Source organism: Oryza brachyantha, chromosome 10 (genome assembly GCF_000231095.2).
Source record: "Oryza brachyantha chromosome 10, ObraRS2, whole genome shotgun sequence".
Lineage (NCBI taxonomy): Eukaryota > Viridiplantae > Streptophyta > Magnoliopsida > Poales > Poaceae > Oryza > Oryza brachyantha.
This window is the reverse complement of record NC_023172.2, coordinates 5,749,267-5,755,552: the sequence shown is the minus strand read 5'-3', so window position 1 is coordinate 5,755,552 and position 6,286 is coordinate 5,749,267.

The following is a 6,286-nucleotide window of genomic DNA, read 5'->3' as shown; positions in this document are numbered from 1 at the left end:
GAGGGATATGTGGACATGCGGGTAAATTGGCAATGTCAACTAAATTTGGCAGATCTTGAATGGATGACATGTGTAACGCTGTTGAGGCGTGAGAGAACTTCTGATTCACAAACGCTGACTGCGACATGAAGGAAGCAAACAGTTTGTCGCTGGCTGTCTGGACCAGCAGGGAAAAAGAAAGCAGTCAACCAAAGCTTTGGAGTTCAATTTAATCTTTGTAAAAAATATCAACTCAAAATTATAATTAGAATTCCTACTCAGCAAATCGAACTAGAGCACAATAAGATCTGATGGTTCTGCCAAATTATATCAAAGAGTGCGAGGAAAGGGGATAGGTTAAGAGCACGGGAATGGATGGCCGGGGATGGGGACGAGAGCAGCCAGCGGTGCTTGATGAACACTAGATTGCTGATCTTATCGCCAAATCTCAAGTGTCACATGAGGGTGGGGATAATAACATGAGATATTTGAAAATAAGGGTATATCCCATAGCAGGAGAGTAATTCTTTTAAACATTACTTGTAATTCCATATATGGTTTTGTGTGATTTTATATGAAACAACTTTTGGCTAATTCTCCACTGCTGTGTAAAAATGTCAATCAAGTCAAGTTGAATATGTGTATGAGTTGTGCCCTTTTTTGTCGATGAGCTCCATGAATATAGGAATTGGTGGGATTGGAGTTTGTTTAAAGAGACTAACCTAGATTCCACTTGGCGATCGTACAATTCTACTGTGCCCAATTGTAGCGACACAGGCGAACTAATCTGAACTGATAACAAACCCATCCCACCCCCAAGCACCTCACTTTTTCCCTAGTCATGCTTGTCAATCTGCCACCGACCACCACACTTCGCAGATTATGACAATTCTACCGTGCCCAATTGTAGTGACGCAGGCGAACTAATCTGAACTAATAACAAACCCATCCCACCCCCAAGCACCACACTTTTTCCCTAGTCATGCTTGTCAATCTGCCACCGACCACCACACTTCGCAGATTATAACAAGCGCTGAAGCATCTTGGCCTATTGGTAATTAATGACAAACACTGGACTAACTACTTTATTTGAGAGACAAAACTGAGTTAGGTCCAGGCAGTGTGCATGCCAAGGACAAATACCAATGATCAAAATTGATGGTGCGAAGCTAATGTAATAAATCTACTTTTGTTACTCTCGATCATGGCGTTGAGAGATCATTGTTCATAGATTTATTTTCTACCTTTGTCATAATATTTAAGAGGGGTGGTTGGCAATGATACTATCTATAGGCCATATCTGCATTTGCATAGGGGTGCACAGTAAAACCTTAGGTATCATAACAACCCTAAGATGCCACTAAACAACCAATGTTCATTGCCAAAACAAATAAGTTTTAGCATGCTCTATTTTAAGACAAAAAAAGGAAGTATTCACATAGATAGAAAGTGATAAATCATATATAATTGCGAAAGTGTCACATGTCAACAACAAAGGACACGTTGACAAGTAAATAACCATAATAAATGACAAGATAAAATAGATGTTTAAACATTTAATTAACATCAGTAACAAGTAATAGTTTCATAATTCATTATGTGATGAGGATATGGTGTAGCTACAACCCTTCCCACGTGCTTACTGACACATCAAGACAAACCTAGGCTGAGAGAAACGAGGGGTCAGATTGAATAATCTCAGCAAGTAAATTCTTCAACAAACTATTGTTACATAGTAAATTCCTCATGAAAATTATTATAAATAGATCAACACTTCCATAGTTCACTCACAAATACTATAGGGAATAGTTCATCAGAAGTCAGAATCGATTTCTTATGAATGCAAATAAATGCACATGTCATGTAGTGCTCTTCCTCATCGTACCCCTTCTCGGGAACATACAGTGTTGTACCAGTAAGGTCACAACGCTATGTGAAATAACTTCCATTGCATGATATGAAAAAATGGTCTATGTATGATAATTGCTTGACTTACACAATCAACATTCTTGTTCCCTTATTCATTGTGATGATTAAATACCACAATAGGAGTATAAAAGATAAATAGCCATAACATAAACACCGGGTATATGACATACTAAAGAATTTAAGTTATCGTAACAGTCTGCAATTATAACTTACGTGGACGCAACCAATAACAAGTTAAAGAGGTAGCAAAATCACTACATCCACTTACGTCCACTGACGAAAATCATGGCCTCTAGTTGTGACCGAAGTGGAACCACCTATGGTCTTCCAGAAAAACCCACAAGGAGACTATAGGGAAACACCGATCTAACCCATCTTCCTACTCCTTATCTCCTTGTTCTGTTTTTTTACTTTGCTTTTCGATCCAAGTTCTTACGACGGAGATCTATGTCAGAGAGCAAACAAAAAACACCGTACATGAGAGGGGGAGAGGGAAGCAGTGGCGGCATGAGGGGAAGGGTGAGTTGGTCTCCTCCCCTCTAGGTTAATTTTAGGTGGGGTGGGTTTATTAGCCTTTTATATATCCAAGATAGCTCAGCCCACTTGTAGAGACATTTTTTAATTTATTTCTTAGCACTATCTTCTTTATATCTACAAAACAGTTATTTATATCAACAACCCAACATCAGGAACCAAAAATTATTTATTTATTTTTTAGGGTATTACATGCACTTAGATTTTTGGCTCATAGTCTTCCGTGTTTGTGCTCTTTGTTGGTGACCAATCAGACCGGAACTATCCAGAACAAAAGTTTGTCGGCGATCTTAGCCTGGTCTGACCAGGGCTAGTGGATGGTCAAACTGGGAGCCTAGATAACAGTTCTTTGCAAGTTTGCCAGGGGCGATATGACTAGGGACTTATGGTCGGTCAAACCGAGAGTTCACAAAAGCTTCTCATCTGGGACGACCTGACCAGGCCCAACTTGGTAGTCTTATTAGTTGGCACATTAAATGTGCGCAATAGATGAGTTATAGCCCAATTTTTGTAAGGATCAATCTGACCGAACAATAGATGTCGATCGGACCAGAAATGGGTAAAGTTGGTGTATTTCATGCCAAACGACAACATGTTGTTGTGGGGGTATAAATACTCCCCCACCAGCTGCAAGCAATCACTCTTGGCACTCCATTCATTTAAGTTAAGCCCTAGACTCTCACTCATGCTCCATTTGAGCTTCAATCTATATTAGTGGGAGTTTGATGATAATTTAGCCAAGGCAAGTGCATTGCATTCTTGATACAGCTAGTGTGGCATTTGATTATCTCAAGATCTTGGTTGCTACTTGTTACTCTTGGAGGTTGTCTCATCCTAAACTATATGGAGGAGTTGGCCGGCTACCTCTCCAAGAAGATTGTGGAGGAGGCTCGACATATTTGTGAGTGGGTTGGAATTCACCACCTTCAGAGAGGTTGAAGAGCTATCAATAGTGATTGAGGCTCTCCTACACTACTCATCCCTTGATGAAAGGGGTTGGAAGCATTGCAGTTCGAGAGGGGCAGTTGGGCTCGCCTCAATGGGGAGTAGGAAGCCGACAATTTTTCTAACCTCGGTGAATACTTGTCAATTTTACTTATTTCATTTTATGCGCCCTTGTGACCCTATGATTGCAAATCTTATCTAGTTCAATAGTCAATTCTTGTTCAGTAGTCACCCCCTCCACTTGATATCTTGATCCTACAACCACTGACCCATGTCAGTAACTATTGAAGACCTAGCTAACACCGTCTGAATCAGGCATTCTCCACATCACCAAACCCAACAACTGCCAGTGCTCTTCGTCCCCACGAAGGCAGCATACTACACTGATATTTACTAGTGCTACCTTTGGTCCTCAATTGGGACTCATGTTGATTACATGCACTACCCTTCCAGAAGTTATGTAGGCCTCTAGTGCCCATAGTTGGTGGAGCTCACTAATGTGCAGTGGTCTTGACGTAATGCCAATACAAACAACTATATCTAACGATGCGGATCCTCTAGAAGCAACATAGCCTACAATGTCAACGGTGTGGATCCGTTGACTCCCACCAAATAGAATCCCCTAATCCCGATCAATCTTGCACAAGTTTTACTCACCCACATCAGGATTTTTGAAACATTGGTCATCCCAATGTTAACCAATTGTGGTTGCATGGTAGGGCATCCTTTTATTAAAAAAAAAAACACCCCTGCCTTGATTTTGGTTTGCTAGGTAGCTTAACTTCATTGCTTCGACTTCACTTCTCGACAACAGCTCATCCATCTACTTTGCACCACCTTAGGTTTGCCAGTTTCATGCCTGAGTGGATCACCACGCCATATGTGCCCTTATTTGGTTCTATTCGTTCACAATACTTTCCAACACTGACACACTTCATTTACTTATTTTACACAAGGGATCATATGCAATCAATGGGAGATGGGTCAAAATTACTTTAGTGGAGTATGAATCCAAATTGTATGCAAAATTCAAGGAGGTATGATGCATGTGGTGGACTGGGAATAGGACAAAAATTCTCTGTGGTTTCACCACAAAAGCTGAAACGAATATATTGTGGTGCTGAGAGGTTTCCATATTGTGCTGTATTTGATTCCTAGTTGGCTATATTTGCCTTTGCAAACAACCAAGAGGAGGGGCAATGTTTAATCCAAAGAAAAGTGGCAGAAAATTTGCTCTTGTTCTAGTCCTAGGTGTTGTGTCGTCACTGCCAAACTAGACAGATGGGTTGGGAGTTCTGCCAAAGATTGTTCTACCTTTTCCTTCAAGGGAATTGAGGGGAAATAGATCCACTTTTGCGTGGTTGATTGAATGATCAACCATCAAAGCATGTGGTTTTGCGAATTCATGGTGAATGTGTGTTGCACGTGCATTGTATTGTTCATCTAGTTTGTGAGGTGTCACAATGTATTTGGATCCTACATCGAGAAGATCAGGCTTCCCCCGTATCAAGGTACAATGGCAATTCAATTTGTAGCAGTGCATATCTTTATTGTTTTATCCTATATTTTTTTAAATAAATGAAATTTGGCATGAAAAACGTTGGCTGCCCTGGAATCAAAGAACTTCAAAATCTGAACTTCATAGTGTATTGGACAATTATTGCTTAGTGGCATTCGTTTTCATCGTCTGAGCCTGAACATGTTTTTTTATAATATATAAGAGAGAACCCATTGTGTTAGTCTCCGATCTACAATATCACGTTCTATAATTTGATATCATCTTTTGCTTAGCTTCTACAATATACCATCACTGTTAGTTAGTCTCCTCCGTTAGCACCATACAATTTTATCCCAATATATGTTTTATAATATGTCCAAAGACTACTTTATAACTACCCACTCACAATGTAGGGTTTAGTAGTCCCTAAGCAATCCAATACACATGTTCAGAACCATGATAATGTCAGTGCTGGTTGTTATTCCCTCAAATCCTTTTCCAACGTTCTACTCCCTTCGTTCCATATTATAAGCCCTTCTAGGTTTACGTAGTCCATTTATCAATATATATGTTTTATATAGGTCTACATTCATTAGAACGTATATGAATCTGGGCAAGGTGTAATGATCTGAATATTTCCGAGTTGGTAACCTTAATCTTTGCCGAATTGGTTCTAGAACCACAGCCTTAAAACTAGAATCCTCTCTCTCGATCTCTCCTTTTTCTCTTTCTCTCTATATCTCCTCTTCCCCGGCGCCATCGCATCGCCTGCCATGCCCCATGCCCTGCTGCCTAATAACCTAAACCTATTCCGCAACGTTGAGCCCTATCACTCCCGGGAGACCAAGCCATGTGAGTGGTGGTCTTTGCCCACGCTGTCCCCTCGACCCCACCAATTCCCCTCACTCTGACATCACCTCCTACCACCACCAACTCCTGTCGGGACCGCTGAATGCCAGCGTCACCCTGACGTCGCCTGCTACCACTTACTCCCCCTATGCTGTATTGTTGTGTCGCCCCTGCCCACTCCGCCGCGTCAGCCAATGTGGTGGCCTGCCGCTTCCCCCTTTCCTATTGCGTCTTCGACTCCCCGCCTACTTGTACACCTCAACAAACCCCCATCCCCTCCACTTGTCATGCTTGCGCCTCATGTCCTCAACATCGGCCCAAGCATCGCATCACCCCTGCTTGACACCACGCTGTACCATACCTTAGACCCCCACTTCCCTCTCCACTTTGGCCAGGAGAACCTCTCGCCTCTACTTGCTCATGTCGCCTTAGAAACTAGGTCGAGCACATAGCCACATGTCACATGTTCACCTCCATGTTCAAGCCACACCACGCCAACCGTACCAGCCCTGCCACCAATCGGAGCATCACCTCCTCCTCTCAATCGTGGTA